This window comes from Lygodium microphyllum, chromosome 2 (assembly GCF_053477565.2).
Source record: "Lygodium microphyllum isolate KBCC chromosome 2, Lygodium_microphyllum_v1.1.10, whole genome shotgun sequence".
Lineage (NCBI taxonomy): Eukaryota > Viridiplantae > Streptophyta > Polypodiopsida > Schizaeales > Lygodiaceae > Lygodium > Lygodium microphyllum.
The window spans coordinates 124,917,395-124,944,399 of NC_141136.1; the positions used below are offsets into that span (position 1 = coordinate 124,917,395).

The 27,005-nt window shown below is 39.1% G+C and overlaps 1 pseudogene; it reads right to left on the reverse strand.

The window, feature by feature from the left end:
* Positions 1 to 536: 536 nt before the first annotated feature.
* On the reverse strand, positions 537 to 2,484 carry LOC148040277 (putative pre-mRNA-splicing factor ATP-dependent RNA helicase DEAH5; annotated as a pseudogene).
* Positions 2,485 to 27,005: the final 24,521 nt, after the last annotated feature.

Below are 27,005 nucleotides of genomic sequence, written 5' to 3' on the forward strand. Positions count from 1 at the left end.
CACATCTACACTACAGGCATGAGGTTGCATACCCTGAAATTAGAGCATTCCAAGAGACCACAAGACTTCAATCTCCCGTGCATCCTCTTACATCCCAGCTACTGCATAAATATTAGCCATATAGATGTAGGCTGAAGTAGTTGTTTTATCTTTCTGAAGGAGACAATCAAAAGCCAGTCCCCCAAGCCTCACATTCTTCCACTTATAACAAGCACCCAACAAAGCCATCCAGACTGAAAGATAATCACTAGATGGAATCATTTCAATAATTGCAAACCCTAGTTAAACTCCCTTGCACGACCAAAGAGATCAACCATACAACAGTAGTAGTGTGCATTTGGTGTGACACCAAATTTGGCACTCATCTACATAAAATACATTTGGCCCTCATTCAGTGAGCATCCAATAGACCTGAGTGACTGCATGCATTGAGCATGCAAACAAAGCTACATGGGTTTGGAGACACGCCCTTCCATTGCATTTGTTCAAAATAGTCCAACACATCTACACTACTGGCATGGCAGCATACCCTGCAATTAGAGCATTCCATGAGACCACATGACTTCAATCTCCCGTGCATCCACTTGCAGCCTAGCTGCTGCATAAATATCAGCCATACAGATGTAGGCAGAAGTAGTTGTATTATCTGTCTGAAGGATACAATCAAAAGCCAATATCCCAAGCCTCACATTCTTTCACTTCTGTCAAGCACCCAAAAAACCCATCCGGACTTGAAGATAATCACTAGATGCCATCATTTCAATAGCTATTAAAGCCTTGTTAAACTCCAACCATACAACACTGGTGTTGTGCATTTGGTGTAACTATACATACATGTCCATTATTGTAAGAATTACTAAGAGTAAGAGGCACTAAGAGATTTTTTGCATACATGTCCATTACTGTAGGAAGTTGCTTTCACACATCCTGAGCCCTACATCAAGAGTGTGACTACACAAAGTTCTCAAAACACCATGGACTAGAAAAGTTTTTAGCTTTCCATGCCTCGTATACAGCTAAAAGTGTTAAGTGATCACCCTCTGGTTGAAAGAAATTTGCTCTTTTTTTATCAACCTGTGTCTGCTTCTCACAAGGTTGATGAAATATGTTTCGTGCTTGGAGCATTGATATAATGGTCAATATCTTGTCCTACAACCCAGGTCCACACTAGATAATAGCATTTTCGGTAAAGGGGGCTCCAAATCGAACTCTTCCATCTTCCTCCCTAACTTTGCAAGAAGCCCCTCCTCATCAAGTGCTCCTAAGCTATACAGCTGCTCCACAACAGAGATCAAAACCTGAGTAAAAAGTGGGGGGGTGTGTTGAGATATCGAGCTCCACTCGTGATATGCCAGGGTGACCGTTGTGCATTTATGTCACCGACTTGTCAGTTGTAGATGCAGTTGGTACACCACCCATGAATAATAGCTAGATGACAGCTATCCTTATCTACTCTAGTTCGTGGCTCAGTTAGTATGCCACCTTAGTTAGTTGTCTTTGGTTTGAGACCCATATATAGGGTTCTTCTATTTCTTTGTATGTGACTTCTTTTTGGCTTACACAACTAAGAAGAGGAAAACTGTTTTCAGCCTCCACCTTTGTGTGTATTCCCCCATTGTGCAAGCAAGAAAGCTACAAGTGAGACTCCTTCCTTCTCTCCCACAATCTTGACAGGGTGTCTCCATAAAGTCAAATGATAATAAATCATTAATGACCATAGCCTTCATCTATGAAGGTATCATACCAAGATTGATTCTCTGAATCTCCGGCATAGTTGTTGGCATCATCTCATTTCTGTATGCACTTTCTGTGTAGATCCAGCACTTGCAGTACAGCTAGCTCTCCATGCGTGTTGTTTTGCAGATACTTGATAAATGGGTGTAATGACAAGGGAGTCTAAACCAAGATTGGGATTGTAGAAATTCTATTCTGCAAATCCTAATCAACTACATAATAAATGTCATCAATTTCAAAGAGGCTTCAGCAATGTTGGTGGCTACTACTGCTTTTCTTGTTCCTAGAGGAGCTAGCTCAAAAATTCGTATGCATCTCACTGGGGAGGGCACTATAGATAGGGAGAATGATTAGCTCAGGAACATTTGGGCCGAGCGAGCCCTTTCATCCTTTCATATAGAATTCGGTGCTCATTTTCATAAAGTACATTTGGCCCTCATCTAGTAGACCTAAGTGACTGCATGCATTGAGCATGCAAACAAAGGTACCTGGGTTTGGAGACACACCCTTATAATGCATCTGTTCTAAACAGTCCAACGCATTTGTACTACGGGCTTGACTTGTAAACCCTGCAATTAATGCATCCCAAGAGACCACATCCTGCATAAGAAGCTCATCAAACACTTCCCATGCTTTTGTGAATGTGCCACACTTGGCATACATATCACTAGAGCATTGGCAGTGCCCACATTTCAATGCTTCAGATTGTTCACCAGAAACTTGCTCACTAGGAACCCATCCTGTTGCCATAGCTCATTGCCACCAGCAAAAGGAATGCTGATGGACTCACCAACCCCAGAGAGAAGAGCCTTATGAACCTTGCACTGCCGAGTTCTTACAAGAACATTTGCCATAATTCTATGACCATAATTCTTTGCTTCTCTATCTCAGATATGAGTGCTGTAGCTCTATGGAAATCATTACAGACCGAGATATTCGTAGCAACAGTTATAGTTGACCATTCCCATGTGTTGATCAAGGCACAAGCAATTGCAAACTTCTCACTATGCCCATAGAGCACATCCTTCTTCATGTCATCAGATATGTTTTTTGAAACCAGAACCAAGCTTGGAGAATAACCCTCCCGTGACATCTTTTCTATTAGATCTTGTAGCATACATATTCACCAAAGCATTTCCGAGCATAGCATTTCCCTTTAACAACCCTAGCCTAACAATCTCTTCATGATTTTTTTTACCCTTGTCAATGGCTCCTATCTCAGCACATGCTTTGAAGGTGCTCAAGAAGGTGATTGCATTAGGAACGTGACCCTCCCATCACATCTTGTCAAAAAATTTCAATGCTTCCTTACCTTGCCCATGCTGTACATATCCTGCAATCAGTGAACTCCAAGAGACAACATCCCTAACAAAAAGCTCGTACAACACTCTCTTTGCTTTTGCAAATACACCACACTTGGCATACATATTCACCACAAAATTGCCAGGCACACTATATCTCTCCAACCACCCTAGTCAATTTATCTAATCATGAATTTCTTCACCCTTTACAACTATTCCTACATCTGCATATGCTTTCAACGCACAAGTAAATGAGAGTATAGTGGGGCAGTGCAACTCATGTCACATCTTATCAAACATTTCAATGCCTCCTTCCCTTACGCATGCTATGCACACCCTGCAATTAATGCACTCCAAGACACTACATCACAAACAAGAAGCACATCCAAGAGCTCTTGCGCTTTGCAAGTGCACCACATTTGGCATACATATCCACCAAAGCATTGCCAATCACAACATTTCTCCCTAGCCACCCCAATCTAACGATCTCATCACAGATTTGTTTGCCCTTGTTAAGTGCTCCTACATTGGTACATGCTTTCAAGGCACAAATAAAGGTGACTGCACTGAGGGAGTGCCCCTCATGTTGCATCTTATCAAAAAATTTCAATTCCTTGCTTTTGTTGTGCATACTTTGCAATTAATGCATTCCAAGTGACTGCAACTTATCAACATTTGATGTGCTTCTGCAAATAAACCGCACTTGCCATACATATCTAACAATGTGCAGCAAACACAGTGCTCACTTTCCAAACCCTTCATGATCAACTTAGCATGTATTCTCTGACCTGTTTCTAAAGCTCTTGATGCACTGCAAGCTTTCAAGGCACATACAAAAGTAAAAATGCATGTATACACACTTTTTAGCTGCAACTTTAGCATGTCCAAGTTCCACATAACTTGCCATGAGTGTATTCCATGAGACTTCATCACAAAGTGGCAACATGTCAAAAGCATGATGTGCTTCTAAAAGGGAGTCACATTCGACATAAAAATCTACTAATGCATTGCCCACATAAAGCTCTCTTTCATATCCCCTTTTTATGATTTCTGCATGTAATTATTGACATGTTTCAAGGGCTCATATAGTTGCACAAGCTTTTAAGCTACAAACGAAGCTAACAAAATCAGGACAGATACCCTCAAACTACATTTGGCTAAAAAGATCCCTACCCGCTCACCAAGCTTCTATTCAGCATATCCTGCAATTAATGCATTCCATGATGTAACATCTCAAATTTGTAGTTCATGATAGACTTCTCGGGCTTCTTCAATCAAGCCACATTTCCCATACATGTCTACAAACATTAAGCTCCCCTTCCAAATCCTCAAAAGTGCAGAGCCAACATTAAGCTCCCTTTCCAATCCTCTTCTAACTTTTTCAGCATGCATTCTTGATACCCGGCGTGATGCACCTGTGCCATCATCATGTCCTGATATTAACACATGATCTGCAAGTCCTTTCAGAACTCCACTAGCTATAACTCCAGCTTCAGACACAAGCTTCACACTAATACAAGCTCCTGGATTTCAATTTTGAAATGACATAGGAGATATACTAGTAAGTAGCTCTCAAGGCAATCAAATTAGACACATAAAATAATAGCATGTGGAACTATAGTATCAATAGTATAGAGATACATCAAACTTAGAAATCTATATTGAGAGCCTACCTTTAAATCATAGATTAATTATGCAAGGTCCTCAATGGAATAAATATCGTGGTGTGGTGGCAGATTGACAAGTCCCACACCAAGAGTGGAATTTATTGTCAGTGCAATGTCACCTACTACTTTATGATCGGGAAGCTCACCACCCTCACCTGGTTTTGCTCCCTGTTAAAATGTGGAATGTCAAGGTTACCAACCTACACAGAATAAGTCTTGTATAAGAAATATTAACATTATGCAAAACTTCCTAACCTATGCCATCTTGATTTGTAGCTCAATTGCATTTGTCAGATAGTAGCTTGTCACACCAAAATGACCACTTGCAACCTGTTTAATTGCACTTCTTTTGGGATTTGGAGATGCATCTGGAAGCTCTTCCAAACGAGAGGCATTCTACCCACCTTCACCTGCATGTATAGAAAGATTAAGATAAACAGTTAGCAACCAGGACATGAATCAACACAAGGTCACCTCAACCAAAGACTAGAGTAGACCACTGCAGCATAGTAGAGCTGACCTAGGTTTGATTTACCACCAATGGTGTTCATAGCCAATAGTGTTTTCATCGGAAGTGTCAACCTAGAAAATGCATCCAAGAGACTTTAGCAAACAATTATCACATTTAGATATCGTTCATTCTAGCAAGCTCAAACAACAGAAGACACAAACTAGGGATGGAAAAACATACATTAACAGAACCAATTATATGCGATGCCACCAAATCTCTTTCTAGAATTGAATCCACAATCTCCTTCAAGATTATCTTTTGATTGCACAGCTACTTTGAGTATGGATGAGCAGTGGAAAAATGCATTTTTAATTGATCATCATCCACAACAACATGCTTCTCAAAGTCCACAAGAAGCATCATTCCTGGATTAAGACATCCCTTCTTTTACTGACATCCTCAGGGGGGAATATCAACCACACCTGCTTCACTTCCCATAACCACACAACCACTGTGTGTCTCATAGTATCTTCTTGGGCAAAGCCCATTTCGATCCAAAGGCAAACCAAGATACCAAACATCTGTAATTGTACCACGCAAAAGAACATTAGAGGCATCTCAAAACCTTCAACATAGCATAAAACTAGATAAACTCAGATGTTCCATACAAGCTATAAGAGCTGGCCCATCCCATGGCTCCATCAATGTAGAGAAGTAATCATACAAAGTCTTCTGATAAGACTCCATGTTTGGGTGATTTTGCCATGCCTCTAGAATCATCATCATTATGGCTTTAGGGAGGCTTCTACCACTACATACCAGCAATTCCAAGACACCATCAAAGGCACATGCAACATTCATCATCAGAGATCAGTCTACACATACAAAACTCTTTCCAACTAATAGTATTCCACCACTGCTCTACATCTAAACAAAGTCCATAAGTAAGACTTCAAGTTCAAATTCATGAAAAGCTGAATTTGATGAGCTTGTGTCAACTATTGATAAAAGTTTCTACATTTCATCTGGTGAAAGATTCAACACCTTGTATTTGAGAAGTCTCTCCCGAGCTTGCATCCTATTTATCAAGGAAATAGAAATGTTAAGTATTTATCATGGAAACAAAAAGGTGAAGCTAGACCCTTGAATATTTATCAAGGAAATAGAAATGTTAAGTATTTATCATGGAAACAAAAAGGTGAAGCTAGACCCTTGAATATATAGTATTGACAGTAAAAACTATTACGTCACAACAAATTGAGACTATTCTTTTCCATCGTAGTCCCCTGAGAGCATGCATCACACCAAAACAATTAGATGCAAGTCCTAACCAACCCTTTTAACATCCCAAACAACACATCAATATGTATCGTCCTTTCGTGTGTCTCATCAAGCATGATCAGAGAATAAGTTGAAAGATTTCCATCAACAAGTATCTCTCTCAAGAGCATACCAGCTGTCATGTACTTTATTACTGTCTCTAATATTGTATTTGGATATCCATGCCAAATACTTGTCCCGACATCTCTAGAGCCTTCTTGTAAAGATCATTACGAGGTTCTTGGATACACAAGAACCCAAGTTATTGTGACAGTCTATCTCAATAAAGCTAATAAATCTCAACAATGACAATTAGGCTGGCAATACATCATCTAAAGCTTGCTAAAAGCATTTGGAGGCTTTTTTGAATAGTTCATTGGCCTTCTTAGACTCTGTTAAGAGAAATCTGTTAGACTCTATTAAGACAAATCCATGTACTTTATTACTGTCATGTACTTTATTATAGTCTCAAGAGCATGCCAGCTATCTCAAGTACCTCTCTCAAGAGCATACCAGCTGTCATGTACTTTATTACCTCTCAGGTCCAGATAAACCATAATACTGTATTCAGATATCCATGCCAAATACCTTTCCTCACATCTCTAGAGCCTTCTTGCAAAGATCATTACGAGGTTCCTGGATACACAAGAACCCAAGTTACTCTGATAGTCTATCTCAATAAAGCTAATAAATTTCAGCAATGACAATTGCCCAAGCACCACAGTCTGTTAAGAGAAACCCATGGGAAGTATGGGCATTGCCCAAGCACCTAAGACCAAGCACACTTTAGCTATAAAACTAAAAAATAAGAATCTCCATTGTACTACATTCCACCATGTTGATAGATTCGTGGCCCTGCTGAAATTGTACTAACTCTAGAAGGGCCCCTCCCCATCTCAAAAATGTGTATCCGAAAACCTGTTTGATTTGAGGTGCTGCAAAAGCAATAAAACAAAGAAATTCATTAGTTCTATTTCTATGAGCCACTAACATTGATAACAATATCCCATCTATTTCTCTGAGCCATTGACATTGACAACATACACATGTACAAGACGACTACTGTACTTACCTAGCGATGTTCCTGATAACACAAGGATGAGTCCAAAAATCTGCCAAAAGAAGACAAGAATATAAAACATGTCCAGATATTCTTGTAAAACCTTGCTGCAATACATGACAAAGAATAGGGTTAGAACCCATTTTCTTGCTTGCATTCAAAACCTTACAATAAAGCACATTAAAACATACCCGAAGTACTAATTTAAACCCACTTTCTCCACCTTGGTGCAAAACCTTGCTGTAATAACTCTGGAGGTATAATACTCGATGCTTTATTTGCAGCATGCTAAGATATAGTAATCGTGTGAGAGCATGCACTATCGCATCAAGTCTAAATCCCATCTAATAAATAAGGACAATGCAGTTTAGAATTTTGCTACACTGCATCTATTTCTATGAGCCACCAACATTGACAACATACACATGTACAAGCGACTGGAGAAATTACCTCACGATGTTTTTGATATTAAAATTATGGGAGGTAACCTACATTTAACAGAAAAAGAAAGCTAGCATGGAAAATGGGTCTTCCGTCGAGTAACACAAGAATGAGTCCAAAATCTACCAAAACAACAAATGTTTTTAATGCCCCTTCACAAAGTCATTGAAAACATTCCAATCATTCTCATCTAGTTTGTACTTGTTTGTATTGCAATTGTAGGTCGGATTTGCCAAGGCAATGATACTATCAATGTCTATCATAGCAAGATCTGTAAGGTCATATGTAAAGCATCGTGAGCCTTTTGTCTTTTGGTACCATCCAAGTTGGACTTCCACTCCTGAAAGCCTATCTGAAAGGTTGAACCCTTTCCTATACTCCACATAACCCCCTCCGACCTTTCTCCTCATCTTTTGCACTCTTCCAAGATACCATACAGTGTGTGTCCTTTTCTTACTTTGCAAAGAGCTTAGTTTGCATTTTCTTGTGCTCTTCCTTGTTGTGTCCTCTTGAAAGTATACAACACAATCTGATCCTATCCCAAATAGATTCTCATTTGACATAGCAAAAGGCTTCTCTTCCTTGTTATAGTATACTCCTTGGTGAACCCTAGTAAGTCTATCTTTTGAGAGTGTGGGATTTCCATTGAGCTGACTCAATAATGTAGATTTGAAGAAGGATTTACCCTCAGTAGAAACAATTGGATTCACAGCTTCTTGTTTGTCTAGCAGAGAATCCACTACATGTCTAATCTCACTTAAGCATGCATCATTGTCACTATCCTCACTATTTATTGACTCCTGACTAGATGGTTGATCTTCTTCTTCTGAGTCAGATTCTTGTGTGTATGCATCTTTAAAGCTAATTGACCAAGGCTCAAGCCACCATTTCATTTCATTCTTGCCCTTCGGTTTTACATGTAATCGTTCACACATTTCATGAGCACTTTTCAGCCCCTTCTTCAAAGCATCAATAATTTTATCATCACTTGATACTCAATCATAGTCTCCTAGATTAGCTTCCGGCATGTTGTCTTTGAGATTCAACTCCCTCCAAACATGCTCTTGCTTCTTGTGCACTCTTGCAAACAAAGGACCATTCTCTTTACACTCCAAGTAGGCAAGCCTATTCAAAATCCCAACAGTATGCAGCATATCCATCATGTCATACGAGCATTCTTGACCCACCATACTCCCAATCTTGCTAAAGAAGATTTCAATTTCATCTGAGCCTATAAGATGTAAAGGGCATTTGACACTCGAAAAGAAGTCTCTGAAATACTTGATTAACAAGACAACAAAATGGCATGAGAGATGCACATCCAAAAATGTCTCCTTGCTTATGAAGTTTACACTTAGCGCATAAGTGGTATGATGCATAATCCACAACCTCCAAATCTAAAAAAAGAAAGAGACTTTTCTTGCAAGATAGACTTGATCCACCAAGCTCAAGTGTGGAGACAAAAAGATGTCAATGTAGTCTCTAGCAATTTCAAGATATGCTTGCGCTTTGAACATACCCCACTCTGTTCTGCGTACTCCATCATTTCCTAGTTCTCCCAAACACCATTGCACTTGCCTACTACATATTCTTTGAGCTCCTGCCCAATTTTGACGATCATCTTGCCTAATGTCTCCCTCTCTTAGCATATGCTCGTCAATAGAGAAAGCATCATACACGATGAGAACATGATTTAGGGTGATCCAAACATCACCAATAGACAACTAATGCTTAGGCTTATCAAGAACATTGACTAACTTTTTCCCATTGTGTACAAAGTCTTGGTCATGAAGCCCATAAACTTCATTTTTTGAAAGTTTTCCTGAGAGTGGCCATCCATCCCACTTGAGTCTAAATCTACTGCCAAACTTGTCTACATAATCTAAAAGCATCAACTTTCATCATCGACTATCAGCGTCGGATGCATGTCCAATGATTGGGCCAACTGTGGGCCCATTGCTTGCGAACAAAAATTGCATCAAACCAATTGCAAGTACAATGAAGAACTAGGACCAAGCGAGGGAGAGCATCATGCAAAGGGTTTGCAAGAAAAACTCTTGCATGCCCACCAATAACACAATTTTGAAATGCACTAACAATCTTCTCATACCCTTCTTGTCCTTCTCCCACTTTGATCATGCATGCTGTCAAGCACTCATGAACGTCTGATTTATATCCATCAAACCCCACAAGCGTATCATCCTTTGGGTTCCACTTGCAAAAAGCACAAACTCTTTTACAATACTTTCTTAATTCAAACAAGGTATGAATCCATTTTTATTGGAAAGACCATGATATTGTTACCTAACCCGCTTCTTTATGGTAGTTCCGTCTTCCACTAAAATGAAAGAAACCTTTGACATGATGCCATGCTTCTCTTTCTCCTCTTGATAGATTTTAGCAATCGCATAAAAAATGTACCGATGTATGCTTAGTATAAATTGAGTGGCATGTCTTTGCCCTTTCTTTGTTGTTGATAAAGAGGGTTCATTAAGGTTGGAACTTAGGAAATCATGTATCCTTGGGTCCCCCCACATTCTCGCAACTTCAAATATCGCCTTTATGCTTTCACTATATCTTCGTCCTGCACTTGACCTAATCATGTTTGTGGAAACGTCTTGTAGAAAGTCCCACAAGGTAGCTTTACCACCAAACTTGCCCAACCTATGGGCTTCAATTATGTTGTTGCAGAACCTGTTTACATCCTTACGATTAAGAGACTCTATGTTGGCTTCTCTTAAAGTTTTAACTCTCATAGAAAGAATGGCAACTTGAGATTTTTTCCACAATAGATGCATGCTAAGTTCCCTTACTTGATTTTTAGCAGAAATAGATGCCATTCTAAGTTCATTCTTTGTGAGATAATCTAGTCTTCTTCCGCACCCAATCCCCCTATATCCTCTTTTGGTCTTAACCTTCTCATCTCTATACAATCTCATTCTAAAGTCAGTGACTTAACTATCCCTTTGCAGTGGTGGCATGTGAATTCTTCAAATGGACGCCCATCCTGTGAAATGCGTAGGCAGTTAATGTGGCAAAAGCATCCATTCACATGAAAGTTTGTGCCTCCATCTTGTAAGGTTACCTTGGTGTGTGGCTCAGCAAACCAATTATTTCCATCACATTGATCATCTAAGGAGGGCTTTATCTTAATATACTTGTTGTTTTCATGGCTCCAGATACCCCAACAAAGCAAGCTCAAATTTACTAGCCAATTGCTAGTCTCTGTATCATGATTAGAAGAGGGGGTGAAAGCACTCATACTTGTATCTCCTGTTTTCATTGAGACTAAGAATTTTGTGAGAGATCTTTGCTTTGGATCATGCTCGGTATCTTTTCGAGGACACCCTCGCAAGCTTGTGAGTATTGCCTTTGAACCTTCCTTGCTCTTCATGAGTGACTTTATGTGAGAATTGGACTGTGTGTGCTCGTTGAGGATTGTGTAGAGATCTAACCTTGAGGGACATAATCGCAGCCATGCATCATCAATCTTGCATCTCACCATCACGTGATTTTTGTCTTTAAAATCGTGTAACGTAGCTTCAATCAACTCAAAATCCCAATCTACAAAAATTTTATATGAAAGGGTTGAGTAATAATCAATTCAAAAAGATAATAAAACTTTTGAAGATAAAAAGAGATAGGAGACGAAAGAAAGGTATAGTATTTTCATTTGATTCCATATAAGAATGCAACTTCTCTATTGCTTCTATTTGTGTCTTGTCATCCTTTTCCAATTGAGGTACTCCTTTGGGCATATTTTCTTTTTCAATCCTCGAGCAACCATATACTTGAGCTCATGCTTCTTACTCTCCAAGACATGGAACCTCATGAAGTTAGAGAAGCAATTGTAAGCTGTTATCTTTCCTTCTATCGAACCTTTACCATAAAGCTCATTACATTCATGAAACCAAATTCACACACGAGGAGCCCCATCAAAGTCTTCAGAATGTAGCTCAAGCCTATCATCCCTCGGTATTTCCATTTCTTTGAGCTTTGATCTAACCCTCTCACATTCTTGTTGCCAAACTTCAAGAATATTTGGACTCAATGTTTTACTACTCAGCTTTGTAGTCATATTTGGTTCAGCCTCACAATCTACATCAGCCCGCCTGATTGAGAGCAATGCCTTTTATTTGGAGGGGGAGGGAGAGATTCCTCTAGATTGCATAAGCTTCATTTGATGCGAACTAGGAGCTGATCATTAATTGTCCATGGTGCCTCTTGTCATTTGGTCAATGCATACCCTTCTTCATCAAGAAACCCAAAAGGCTCCAAGGGAAGCTCATCCCCTTTAATATGTTCTCGAACATGAGAGAATGTGGGTTGGCCTATGTCTCTTCTGACTCTAATAAGGTCTATTTCCTCCTTGCTCTCACCATCGACCACTTGAATCCTAAAAAAGGATGCCATGGTGCCAAGACTCCTATGCAAAAAAAACCACAAAATAAACTCGTACAATCTACATGCATAGAAACAAAATATCCATAAATATGTGAGCGAGAGAGAGAGAGAGAGAGAGAGAGAGAGAGAGAGAGAGAGAGAGAGAGAGAGACTTATCAGATTCTTTTGTTAGTCGATTCTTGGACAAGCTACTATACCTGTCAAGGCAAGGGTAGTGCAGGGCAGCTCTTGTGATGCTATTCAATGTTGGCTGCATATAACACAACAGTGTATATCACACAAATATGTATATATAAATTCATACCTACCTACCTGCAAATACATATGCACATTACAACAATAACTTAGAGAACGAATGCAAAATTATAGTAACATTCCATGATTGTATGAGATTGCCAACAAACTAAGTATTTAGTTTGAGAAGTGGTTTGTAGACATATTTAAGCCCAATGATAAATTAAGGCGGGTTATAATGTGATGTTATTACAATTTGATGACACCTTTGGACTTTTTAACAAGTGTCGTATCGACACTTTCGTGCAAATTTTAGGCATCAATGACCTCCATTAGCATGTCGCCCTAGTTTAGGTCTCTCTCTCTCTCTCTCTCTCTCTCTCTCTCTCTCTCTCTCTCTCTAAAATAGTCCACTCTCTTTGCGTTTCCAATAGCCAATCTATTTGTAAATTCTTTGCAATGATTTGTAGCCCAAAACGCACCACTAGTAGTAGCGACAACCACTTGGCTTGGAGTTCATAGCCGCACGTTGTATGCAACACAATAGCAATGAACAAATAGGTCATGTCTTGTTGCATCACAGTAGCAACCAACACGCTTGGCACCACCCACCACCCAAAGTCTTCAATGGATACTTGATTTATTATAAAGCATGTTGCAGACCTTATGTACTTCAGGGTGATGGATTCGAGGCACTGAAACTAGATAAACAACTCATCCACGTGCTGAGAATATTTTTATTGAGCCTATTTTCTATCTGACTATATACTTTGCTTACGAGTTAAATTGGTTGAATATACACAATTCAATGGATTGCTCCTCTTTTTTTAAAAAAAGATTTGCGTGACAGTAGCATTGAGAGCCATGTCCAAAATCAAGGTAATTGTGGCTCCTGCTAGACACTCAACTCAATTACCTTCATTTTGGGTTGTCCAATGTTAGCTTCCAAATACCATGCCTTAGGCGTCAGAGACAAGTATATATAGCAACATGCAAACAAGAATCTAGTAATAAATGGACATTGATAATGCTCTTGAACTAGGACATTGGTTGGGCTCATCATTGATCCATGTTTTAGCAATGCATCTTGTAAATGAAGGTCTTGCATAATTGGGCGGAGTGAAATGCTAAATTCATAATAGAGAGAGACTGTGTGTGTGTGTGTGTGTGTGTTTGCATTTGGAATTACAAATTTTTCTAAGAAGATATAGTTGATGACATGCTTACTAATGATGGTGCTCTTGGTGTTTCTCCACAGAGAGATGAGAGGGAAACAGGTGATGGTGCTGCTCTACTGCTACTCAATACAAATTTCACAATGGAAAAATTGTATTGCTTACTGTTGTTTGAACAACCCTAATTGTCAAGGAAACAGTTTACCATACAAGCCATAAGCACACCCAATTTAAAAATTAAATTGACCTCCGTTAGGATTAAACAGTGTATGGAAATGAGAAGAAAGCATACTTGTCAAAATAGCTTGACTCATAGGATGAAGCACGATGTTGAAGACTTGCTTCTTAAGGCTCACCACCTACTTCACAAAGTCGTCATTGTCTCTCACCTCCTCAATCTTGATGGCCTTGCACACCAGCATTTTCCTTCTGAAGCCTCAAATCTTTCAACCTAACCTCACACCTACCTACTTGGTAGCAAATGGTGCCTACACACACACACACACACACACACACACACACTCTCTCTCTCTCTCTCTCTCTCTCTCTCTCTCTCTCTCTCTCTCTCTCTCTCTTAGAGCAAACAGAAAGGTGTGAATGCAAAACAAACAAATGAGTAGAGTAAATACATGTGGAACTTGCACATCTTATCTCCTCGCTCACATTACCCAGAAAGCTTGATGTCTCTTAGATCACTCAAAAGTCGAAGGTTCTAGAATGGCACCACAGTAGTAGGCATTCTTCGTATGCGAGCAGCAAACTATGTGATAGAGAAGCAAGGGAGGCTACACAACAACGATCCTTCTTGATCGGTGCAAGGAAGACCAGAGCATCCAAGCAAAGGAGGCAATGAAGGGAAGGGGGTAGAAAGCCTGGTGAATGCGATGAAGAAGGTGGTGTGCCAAGCCCCACCAGCATGGGTCCTCAGCAGTGGTGCTCAGTAGTGGAGATGGTGGTCGATAGTGGGAGCCAGGGAGGAAGACCACAAGAGTGTCAAACCCTTTTCTTGGCATTGGAGACCCTTTACACATGGTCAATTCTAAACTTAGAAATGGTTTTTGGGAGGGTCACCGATGTGGGAATGTTTCTGAGGGGAACCCCCGATTTTGAAACCCCTCCCCCCCCCCCATGTGGCCTGGAGTGGTTTTCGATTTTATCTAAAAACCGTTGGAAACCCCCCCCCCAAAAAAAAACCCCGGCGTGAATAGCTCCATTGTGTTTGCACCTGCTTTTTCCATCATTGGAAATTTTTTAGCGACCCTATTTTTTAGGGCCCCCACTATCATTGTGGTGGGACACTTGAATAGTAGTAATAGTAGGGCCTCAAAACCCCCACTAAAATTGGGCGGGAAGAGGCTCTAAGAGCACCTTTCGATGGCCCCTTCTCAGAACATGATAATGAATGTTATGATTTTCAACTTCACTTTCTCACGCAATCAATTGATGGGGTATTGAAGGTCATATTTGATTTTGTTGCAGTCATTACACACTACTATGGCTCCATTAACTGGCTATCAGCTGTTAAAGTTTGAAACGATTACGAAACTCACACAAAGAGCCTGACGTTCACCATAATTGCCTGGTGTGAGTTGTAGAAAGGGATCGTGGGAAGGTGCTATAAAAAAATAGCATATTTTCAACTACCAAATCCACAAATGTTAATCCAAAAAAAGGGACACTTAACTCCAATTAACCCTGGGTAATTTTTTTTGGGGTTGAACTACCTTGCCACCCCACCATTGTATAAGCATATACCCTAATGAGCAATGCTAATAAACTAAATCTCCCACCTGCTTAAAAATTTATAGGATGCCATCTTTGGGAATTGAACCTTTAACACTATCCAAAAACTTCCTTGTTCCAAGTAAACCATGATACCCACATGCCCAAGTTGCAATAGGAACTTCTGAAAATTTATTAATTAAAAAACCCCTTTTGTAGGTTAACTTTTAGGCCTTAATTTTTACCCTTTTGTATTTGTAAATATGTAGATTCTAGGGATATTAAATACCCTTATTTTGAACTCACGTGCTAGAGTTACATATTGTTGACCGACCCCCCCTCCCCCCCCCCCCCCCCGAGATGTGAGTAGTGACTACTTGGAATGAATCGGGCTTCTTCCTCATCATGCATGTGCTATAGACGACTTTATTTTTGAGAGAGGTGGGTTGCCCAACTGGTTTGGACCTGTTGACCATTACATTTTCAGCCTTCAGTTATTTAATTTTTGCATTCATGGTTTCTTTATCTTTAGCTTCAATTGCTAGAATTAACTCTTTAACTACTTCAAGCTGAATTCCTTGTGCAATCAGCTTCTCTTTATCCTGCAGAAAGACTCGAAGAGCTTGCAAAAAAGCATACACTGTTTCTTCAGCATCACCATCAACATATTGTCTTTTTCTCTTGATTACATTAATAATCACATCATGAAATTCACGTTTGGCAATTCCGAGAATTTTACCTAAGGTGAACTCAATTTTACTTCCCATAATTTATTCTTCTAGAACTCGTTTGAGATCAGTTGCATATTCTATGTTGTCAGACTGCAATTTGTAGCATGGCTACTTGCCTTTCTTCTTTCCTTTGGTCTTCTTTGTTTGTGGCGCATCTTCCATCTCTTGATCAGGGTTTATATTTTCAACAACCTTTGGTTGTTCAGGCATTCTTCTAGTTATCCGTTTCGGAGGGCTAGAAGAGGAAGGCCTCAATAAAGACTTCTTTATGATTGATGTCAACCAAATGTGCAAGGGTAGAAAAAGAATCTACCAGTTCTTTCCAACCAGTTATTTCTCGAATGCACAAACTAGCATTATTCAAATCATCTTTGGCTACTTTGGCACGTTCCATTCGATCTAATGCATGCATCCATACTTTAGATCGCACATTAGCTTTATATGCTTTCAAATTTGATTTAGTTGGCTCAATTTGTGCCCATAGGTAGCTATATTAATTGTTGCGTAGGCATTCTTCATAGCTAAATCTTCTAATCTTTTCTTTATTCCACCACTGCCAAAATTTGGGTCCAGTGGAAGACTAGTTTTAGGTGCATGAATTTTTGCATCTTTCCAAAAGATGAGCTTTTTTGCTTCAGTCTCACGGAAGGTAGAACACTCCCTCTTGTCATATTGTTGGCTGCCACACCAAATACAACACCTCTTATAGCCTTCTCTCATGGGTCTTTGATTTGATGATCATCCTCATTCTTTAGCTTTGACATCCAGCTTCTCCACCTTGGAACTAATTTCTGTAAGATTCTAATGAAGGTCATGCATGCTTTTAATGAGTTCATCCATGACATCATTTTTAGAAGGAACAAAAGAAGAAAAAGTCAGTTGATTAGTCAAAGGAATAGGGGATTTTGAAGGTGGAACAAGCTCCATCAATGCAGTTGTTGAAGTTGAAGTAGAGCGCAATCTTAGTCGCATCCGCTCTCTCTGAGCAATCATGTTAACTGCATCAGTAATATCTGCCCATGCAGTCTTGACTCTTGATTCAGAGGTAGCATCTTCTAGGCGATCAGCAAGCTTCTCTTGCAAAATGGGATCTGTAGCCTTAAGAAATAATTCAATCTTCTGACCTTCCATACTTTTTTGGTCTTCAGCATCAAGTTCAAATTTACTTTCAAACTCATGGTATAAAGCTGTTGTAGCTAAACCTTTGTTGGGTTTCTCAACCCAATCAGTGAAACTTTTCTTCGTCATTAGGCCAAAGTCTTCTTCGTCTTGCCTTTGTTGTTGTTATTGTAACATTTGGATTTGTTGTTGCTGAGTTTGCTGCAATATACACACCAACTGTTGTAGAGTATCTCCTGAAGAATCCCCCATCTTGGAGTTCTCTTACATTGACCTTCATGTCGGGTTCACCAATGTCGTAGTGGGTAGGGTTGAAGGTCACCACAAGGGTTTGGCAAGAAAACTAGATAAGATAGATAGAGATGTGTCTTCAAGAGATAAGTAGATTACAATGAATGTTTAAAGGTTTAAGAGGTACTTTACGGTCAATCACAAGGGTTTGAGAGAGAAGAATGTATGGGGGTTCAAGAGCTTAGACTCTGGAGATAGTAGAGATAAGAGAAGGGTTGAAGGTTTCAAGCCAAGTTCTTGAAGATGTTAATAGAGCTTCCAACTACATGTTCTTAGCAAAGATCACAAGAGTATCATCTCATAAGTTCTAACTCAAATCAAGCTTATTTTCTTGACTACAAGAGCAATCACAAATTATAAAATGAAGTAAAATACGCTGTCATGTATCATAAACAACTCTGCATCCCATCATTCATACATGATGCCATAGCATGAATCAACTTTGCATCATTACATTCAATGTAGACTGTTAGGGACAAAAGCTTATGAGTCAATTACAAGGCTTATAGGGCAAAGAGACTTGCTTCAAGAGAGCTTCAAATTGAGTTCCTTATAAGGACAAGTTACCATAGCCAAGAAATAAGAGAAAAAGCTCCTCTTAATTCAACTCAAAGCATCTATGAATGATCTATAAACATTGCCATGCCATAGGGGCACATAATACTTGCATTTTTGCTTCGCCACACTCTGGTCAAAGATAAAGAAGATGATGATTTTTTTCAAGTCATTAGTAAGAATTATTACTCCTTTGATAATTTCTAAGGAACATGTATATCACCTCTATGAGTTATTTATGATGAAAAATATTTTAAGACTAAGGAGAAAAGAGCTAAACTATCATATTATGAGCCTCGATTTGCACATTGCGAGGGTGCACTACAACAAAAAGGCTCCATAGACGCGCTTGTAGACGCAATATTTGAATTGTGAAAAAAAAATTCGGGCGCGTTTATTAACGCATCTATTTTCGCATCTACAAAATCGTGTCTAAAAGCGCGCTTATAGGCAGAACTAGACGCACACTTAGATGCGCCTATAGACACAGGTATAAACGCGCTACGTAAATATATAATCATATTTATAAAAAAGTGGATATATTCATATTGTGTGTCTATACATGCGTGTATCTACGCGTCTAAAACTGCGTTTACTCTGAAAGTTTTTGACGAGAATAGACGCGCATTTATCCTGCAATTTAGACGCGCTGATAGACGCGCAAAACAGAGGTATGAAAAAAAAACCAGAGAGCATGTGGCTTTGCATCAAATTGTATACTTAGGGAAAACAAAGAGCATGCTCTCTGGTTTTTTTCCCCCCCATCAACATCAAATTGTATACTTAGGGAAAACAGAGAAATATTATTTCGAAGATTGGATACTGAAAACAAAACAATGTATGTAGCACACGAAATTTCATATATATAGATGAAACGTTTTTACATTATGAGTTCTAGTGCTTATGACGTCATGATTGCAAGCACTAGCTGAAAGTAATACATATCAAAAATGAAAATTACAAGCCAAGGGGAGGCATGCATGCATGGGGCTCCTCTATATCTCCTCAGAAGAGGCATCATCATCGCTACCACCACCGCTGCCTGTGCCGTTGCCGTTGTCGCCACCGCTACTGCTAGTCCCCCCTTCGCTATCCTCAACTGTATCAGGGTTCGCCTACACAAAGGATTAAAGTATATAAATACCATTACAAACAATAAATCATATTGATCTATACTTTTCATGTAAAAAATAAAACATACATCTTCTGGTGGTGGAATCCTCATGGCGCGATTATATTGCTCCTCTGTGATGAGTCCCTCCTCGTAAAAATGCTGCCAAGTGGACACCCGGTTATGACCTCGATGGTAGCCTACCTCTCTAGGAGTAGGCATCCTACCAACGATATGGAACTACAAAAAAATTTGAACATACAACGTATTAAAACACACTACATAATGAAATGAAACAAATTACAAAATTTAATTTAAAAAAAGAAATCAAATAATACTTACAAACTTAGCCTCCCATGACTCCCTGCCACCCGATCCATAATGCGACGATCCCATGGTTGCCATTTGGATACGTCGCACCTTTGCATGCTGGCGACTTGTCATTTTCTCCATTGCTCTCTTCTTGGCCTCTTTCCACTCCTTGCGGTGGCAATTGGGTGGTTGGCCATATCCAGGGCGCCCCTGCTCTTGTCTCCGCAATGACTCCTTGGCGCGCGTCATAAGGTGAGACCTCTTGTTATGAAGCGCGTCTCTCACCTTTGACCGTCCCCAATCATCTGAGAATCGTGAATTCTCGGGATTAGGGTACCTTTTATGTACTGCCCGCAGCACCTCTTGCCACAAACCATTTTTTTGGTGCTTGAAGGGAATCATGCAATCTTTGTATGTGGCATGCACGACACTCCTCAAGTAGGCTATCACTTCCCTCTCCTCAAAGTCATGCAAGATACCACCAACATCAGTGATAGAGTAGTACATTTGTGGAGGCTCACCTCTCTCATTTTCCGGTGAGGGTGATTGAGAGCCACCACCTAGGCAACCCCCACAAAGCCCTCGACCTCCTCGTCCTCCCGCACCACTCTCCCTCCTCCCTCGTTGTGCACTATCCTCTACCTCACTCGATACACGTGCCTCTGCAGATGTACGTGCCTCGGCCGATCCATGTACCTCAGCTGATCCCTGTGTAGGCAAAGATGTGATAGGTGTCCCAGACATCACACTGAAAACCTCATCTGCAGTGGGAGGGCGACCAAGATAATTGGTCATCTCCCCCATGAATTGCTCCTTGTTGAATGGGATGCTGGAGGATCCATGATTCCACATCTACACAAGAAAAATCATATTACCCTGTGTAGATAAAACATATTACATACAACGTCTATATCTGTGTCTCTGTGCGCGTCTATACCTACGTCTCTCTGTGCGTCTGTCAGCGCGTGTATCCTCGCGTGTACACTGCAGAGCACACGCGCTCAAAGACGCGCCCCCAGAGAAACGTTTTCCGTATCTATATCTGCATCTACACTGAGATGTAGACGCACTATCAGACGCGCTTGGTCGGCTGATTTTAGCAGACGATCGTCATTATTGATTTACAAAATGCAATACATAATGGAATAAAAAATCCTAAATACACAGACAGAGCAGAGAGAGGAAGATAGAAAGAAAGAGAGAGAGAGAGAGAGAGAGAGAGACTCACCTTGGGTGTTTGGTGTGGCGGGTGGTGGCGCTTCTCCTTGGTAAGTTACCCTCCCTTGATGCTTGCTTGCTTGCTTGCTGCTTCTTCTTGTTCTCCTCTCTCTTGTTCTCTCTTTCTTCCTCTCCTTGGCTTTCCTTTTTCCCTTCTTGTGTGTTTGAAATGAAAGAAGAGGTGAGTCATGAGGAGGTGAGTCATGAAAAGACTAGGTGAGGCATGAAGAGATTGCATGTCGGCTAAACTCAAGCTTCAGAACCGCAAAAAACGTAGGAAAGGAAAGGCGTAGTTTGAAAAGAAATGATTTAGTATGATTTGAATTTTGACGTGTGTGTCTATTTTTGCGTGTATAAGCGCGTCTATTTGCGTGGATATATAGACGCAAAAGTCGCGTCTATTTACACGCACGTTTAGACGCGCCTATAGACGCTATGATAGACGCGCCCGACTTTGCACGTCTATGCCTCATTTCTGTTGTAGTGGTATTGACATTGAAGCTTTTGTACTTGGAAGAAAAATTGCAAATTATGTATTAGATTAAAGTTATTTTGCGAGTCGTGCTGATGTTGTGTTTACTGACAAGATGCCTTCTGTAGAGTAAGAAATTAATTAAAATAACATTGTTGTAGCTAATTCCTTGAATATGACCTAAGATATTAGCCCCAAATCAGCCTAAATATCTTTCGAAATTCACCTCTGATGATAGCATAAACTTCCTAACACGGTGTTGGTGCGTTTGGTGTCGAAAGTCTACCACGGGGGTAAGAGACAACAGGGTGAAGGGAGATTCAGGGAGAGGAGTAGATGGAAGAGAAGGGGTTCGAAGAAATAGAAGATGTAGAAGAATACTCACAGAAAGAAATAGAAAATGTAGAAGAATACTAACAGAGATGAAGCCTGTCAGTTTATTTTTGCATTATGAGAAGAAAAAACTCTTGTAGACAAAAATGTATATAAAATAATACCTTCCTCTATGCTGCTCAGATCGCCAATCTGATGCTTCCATTGGCTCTGAAAGGAGGGGTAAAATACTAGGCCAGAATTCTGCCAGATTACTCCCTCTTCATCTCCCACTTCAGAGTGATGTTCATTGCCTAAAAACAACGACCACATATTACACAATTTCACTAATATTTCTTTTTACATAAAATCCTCTCAAAATAGCTAAAAGCTACATGCTTTCTTTTACATAATATCCTAATCTAGAAGTTGTCTACAACTTTATGGATTTTTATAAGAGATAATATCTAAAATATAAAAAATTGGCTAAAAATTGTCCAAAAATATAATATTTTTGAACCATGGACACTAACAGTAATGTCTAAAGTGGCATTGGCTCTCTAGATCTATAAGGAACCCGCACTCTAGAGTTTTTCACACAATGTGCGCGTAGCAGCACGAAAACAAGAATTGGGATATTCATCATCAAGTTAAGAACCTCTAATTGAGTGGAAAATGCGATTGGTAGAGTTTGAGAGTCGTAAAGGACACCTTCGATTGTGAGATGAGTTGTTTTCTTAGTTAAGATTATGAGGACCATATATTCTTTTACTGAGTGATTGTGAGATTTTTGGTAGGTGGAGTGAACTACCATAATTTCTTGCTAAGTGTTGAGAGGTGAGGTTAAGGATTTAATCCAATCAAGGAACTATGTTTGCATTTTGCATGACACATGAGCACATGTAGATAGGCTATGTACTATTCATTTTTCTGTATGGAAGCATCACTTGTTTGATTGCAAAGCATGGATCTCACATTGCATATTTTCTCAAATCATGTTTGGTTGGACATGAAGTTCTATTTTAGAAAGTATTTTTGGTAGGATACATTGTAGTGCGACAAAGTATGTATTTTTAAAGAAAATAGAGTGGTTTTGAAGGCTCAACGGATCATGTCACAGCTATTGGAAGTTAGGGAAAGTGAAAAGAAGGCATCATTCAACATCCTGGCTCTTTTTATATTAACACTTCCTCATCTTACTTAGGGGAAAATTCTCCAAGATCATCTTGTTGGCAACATTCAGTTTACATCAAGTTTTTCTTGTTTGGTTTTTTGGATCTCTGATGGCATCACCTTCATTATCATTTGGGCTTGTTGTCTGGTTTTGGGTTAACAACCTCAAAGGTGCAGCCCCTCAATATTTATGGGTTGAAGGTTTATGGAAATGGGTATAGTCTACTTTGAAGTCTTGTTATGGGAGGGTACATGTCAGATATGCTATGCATGAAATTCGGGAGGATAATATTCACCCTTCATAAGATGGTTTGTGGCACTTGGGAGGCTTCAAACATTGGAGTTGCTAAGCACATTTATGAAGCTGACAATTTTGGTGACCATCGAGGAATGCAATTTGTTTTCTTAGGGCACCTCGTCATCCATTATTGAAAAGAAATAGTGGGCATTGGATGGGGCAGTCTATTTGTTTGATTGTGGAGGCGATGTTCCAAAACATCGTGTGAAGAGATTAAGATCAGGGTGGTTTCGATCATCAACAATTGATGGTTGTCGGAAGTTTCAATTCAGCGAAGATACAGGATTCCGCCACGGCCACAGCAACCATACATAACAGCGCCATTGATAACAGTGCCAGTAATAACAGCGCCATTGATCACTAAAACCACCACAAATTAACGATGACATCTCCATTATCCATATTTCACATTCCTGCTTCCTCCGAGGAATTCTCATTATTTTACGGGTACCAATTCCGGCAACGACACGAAAGTTGTCAGTTTATCGGCATGTTTTTGTGAAGCTCCAGACGAAATGAACGCAGAAGGTGGCGAGAATGAAAAGCTAAAAAGCTTTAACGTTATAAGTTCTTGAGTTTACCGAGCTTTAAATGCTTTTCAATGTTTAAAGCTCATGGAAGGCATGAAAACCTTTCTTGGAAACATAGAAGGCTTTTAAAAAGCACTACGTATGAATTGAGAAGAAAAGTCTATATAAGGTGAGAAGGAGAAGTGCTAGGGGAACCTTTCCCCATGTTATTCAGATTGGTGTTTTTGTTTGAGAGAAGTGAGTGGAGGGTCCTTAACGTCTCGTTATTGGATTGTGAGTGAGGCTAGTTCCCGATCACTCCTCACTTAACACCGTCAGGCCCACCGAACTATCTACATTCCTTGTGGGCCCTTCGAAATACTGAAAAATCCCTCTAAGTTTCCCACCATAGCAAGTTTCACTCGGTTAAAGTTATTTTTATTGTTGTTAATGTAAAATTGAAGAGTTGTTGACAAGTTATTTTTTCGGGACTGCAAAAACTTAATCACATCATCGTGATCTCATGTTCTTATTAAATCATTTGTTTTCTTTGGTTTTGCTAGGGATACAATTGCTACTTTCAACAACCATGCACAAGTCCTTTTGTTGAGGTATCATTGTGCACAATCAAATTGTTTCCATTTTCAATTGTCAAGCACTGTGTGTTAATGTTCAAGGAGGCTTTTTTGTGTATGTGAGCATTTATTAAATATACACAAGTCAATTCTCCTAGATAACTGCCAAGATTTTATGAGTTTTCCTTTGATGTGTTTAGTTAAATTGTTTTAAAGCATACAATAAAAACTCCCACAAGTCACTTTGAGATCAGCCCTTGACTCATAACTCACATCATTGTGTTTCCTAACAAGTTTTGCTTGGGTCAAGTGTAGGGTAATGGGCTCTTAGGTGACACTAGGCATATTGGCTTAATGGCTCAATAAATGGAATGCCTTCATAAACAAATAACTCCCGCTTCTCCTCCTTTGGGCCACGAGCAAGGCTTTCTCTCATTAGAAAGAATTTAGGCCATAGATGCCTAGATTGAGATATTTTTTGAACTAGATCCAAAAACTTACAAATGAATCTATAATCATGATTAGAAATTAGTCAAAAACCTATGTTTGAAATCATGCTTATTTCATGCAAAGGTGACATTTTGCACCTTAATAAATGCACTACTTTGTAGATTTCATGGTAATCTAAGCATCTATTTATATATGATACACATGCACTGGCAAACACATATGCAAATAGTCAAATAAGCACATAAATAAACATACTAAACAATGGTTTTAAAAAACTAGGTTCTATCCATAATTTTGGAACCAATAAGCCCTTGGTTTTTTTTCTAAGTTTTTGCTAAAATCTTGAAGATAGGGCAAGTTTGGGAGGGTTAGGAAAGAATTGTGATGTTTGCACAAATGCCTAAGCCATAATGAACCTAAGTGACATTGCTCGTGCTCTAAAGATACATGCATATCAAGAATGATAAGAATAAATAATAATAAAAAACAAGGATTAGTTTTAAAGAATAGATAACATAGTGTCTTACATGTTGAATCTAGATCTGTGTGCTCAATCTATAGTGATGGAGAAAAAATCAATCCTCTTTTCCTACTTACGTTGAGCTCCGATGCATCCATGTATTGCTTAACTGTAATTACGCTCACACATATGCTTCAATTCATTTATCTAACTTGTTAAACCTTTTCAAGGTCAACCAGAATAGAGATCAAAATGTAAATTTTCAATGAGCAAGAGAAGTAAAAACAGATTGGCATGTGTTATTACCTACACTAATATACTCACTATAATCTACATGATTAATTGTGTGATTATCTACATGATTATTTGCACATTGAACTCTACCATTACCTACACGTTTACCTTTGTAACATACTCAAATCTAATCTTAAAAATAATAGAATTAGTATATTCATCTGTTTAACATCACAATTATCTTATAGTTTCTCAATGCAATTATGGACATGATTGTTTCCATGTTTCTCTAATTGATTACCACAATGTTTTTGCATGCTATTTCTATTTTAAGAAATAAACAACATAAAGAATTAAACTAGTATAACTATGTATCATCATATTTAACAATGCGATTATCTCTCGACACGATTACTTGCTTGTTTTCCTATTTGAAAAAAACAACAAAAATAAAGAATTAAATTAACATAACTATGGAAAGAAAGAAGTAGAGAAGTAAGAAGAAAAAGAAGGAGAAGGAGAAGGAGAAGAAGAATAGGAAGAGGAGGAGGAGGAGGAGGACAAGAAAATAGAGAAGGGAATTAAGAAGAAGAGGAGAAGAACATGAAGAAAATAGAGAAGGGAAAGAAGAACAAGAATTTAATTCAAATTGATTCACTCGCACCTTTCATTTTCTTATTATCACTTGCTCATTTGAATCCCATTTCATTTGGCCATTACATGTGGGGAGAAATGCACTTGTCAAAGATCCTAATTGAAAAATATTTACAAATACATTTATGTAAACTTGCTCATAAACATGCACACAATCTTATAAACGTGCTATCAAACTAGTTTTTAGACATGTCATTGTTAAATGTGTATGAAAATACATGAACAATAAGGTTACAATCGCAATTTGTAATGTAGTGGAGATGTAATCAAATTTTGCACATCTATACATGTACTTAAGCATGTGTTAATATTTGAAACTCTTGTGTATGTTTAGAAGCATGCATAAGTTTACATGAGAAGGCTTTGCATTGTTGTGATGAGGATAAATGTTAGCATCATCACATACTCAAACACACCCACTTTTGTGCAGCACCTCTCCACACCTTTGCTTCCATTCTATCTTAGTATCTAGTCTCTCCCTTCCTCATGAGATGGTTAGCTTGCTCTTGGACTCAATTATTATAGTAGTTGTAGTTTCAAGGCATGCAAGACACCAAGAAAATGAAGCTCACTTCAACCCAATTTTTAGAACTTAAGAATAACCATTATCTCAAGGTTTTATGGAAGTTAGGGTTTAAGCCTTCCAATATGCTAAATAGTCACAAGAAGTACCATGCTATATTACCTCTGGGTTACTTGGGGAATAGTTGTGTTTCTAAAGGTTGAAATAAAAATGAATTGACCATCTAGTGAGTCGGATGCTCCTTGGCAATAGCAACCAATGTTCTATAAAAAAAAGAAAGTCCAATGATGAAAATTTACACTATTAGAAGCTCAATGCAAAAAAATCCTCATCCAATGAAGACCCTTCTTCCTGGCATGTTAATTAAGCTTTAGTCAAAGCCTTCCCAATCCACATATAAATGTCAACTCAAAATTACATTTGTGTCTGAGTCAAAAGGGTTATCTCAGTAGCTAATACTTGGACTCAACAAAGGTTCAGAGGATGGTAATCTATTACT